This window comes from Sinocyclocheilus anshuiensis, unplaced genomic scaffold, assembly GCF_001515605.1.
Source record: "Sinocyclocheilus anshuiensis isolate Anshui unplaced genomic scaffold, SAMN03320099.WGS_v1.1 scaffold928, whole genome shotgun sequence".
Classification (NCBI taxonomy): Eukaryota; Metazoa; Chordata; class Actinopteri; order Cypriniformes; family Cyprinidae; genus Sinocyclocheilus; species Sinocyclocheilus anshuiensis.
Genome location: NW_015552531.1, coordinates 567,609 through 568,313, shown reverse-complemented (window position 1 = coordinate 568,313; position 705 = coordinate 567,609).

The following is a 705-nucleotide window of genomic DNA, read 5'->3' as shown; positions in this document are numbered from 1 at the left end:
CTGCTTCCTTTTGTGATCTGATGTGGCTTCTTGTCACAGAATGAGGCAGAAAACATGTTCTATACTGTAAAAAGCATATGGTAAAAAGACTGTCGATTAGCAATGGATTATAAATATACTTAATTATGATGAAAATACCAAAGATGGCTTGAATAACACCGATAAACTATAAATTGTCGCAGTTGAGTATTTATTGTCTTTGTTTTATCATTCAAAACGTTTATATCTTCTGTTTATTCAGTTACAGCGATAGCAATGACTTTGTCCATATTAGCAAAGAGTATAGGGATTTCCAGAGTCCTATTCCTTCTGTGATGTACATGTGGAGTTTCTGTGCGAGGACGCCCTCTGGCGTCCAGTATTAATGAAACAGACATTAAAGGGTTAGTTCATCCAAAAATGAAAATTAGGCTGTGTTTTACTCACCCACGATGCAACTTAGGTGTTTATGACTTTCTTCTTTCAGACGAATCCAGTCGGAGTTATATAAAAAATTGTCTTTGATCTTTTAAGCTGTTCCATGGCACTCACAGTGGGTGTTGCATGCATCAGTCAACAAACGTTGGTTTTCACGAGACTCACCGGCGCATGCACAACGCTGACCTCATACGTCATGCTCCCGAAACTGCTTCTGTGTACAACTGCTGGCGCAAGCTGGATTAAAGTGATTATTATGTTTTGAATATGGATATTTTTCTTACAAAA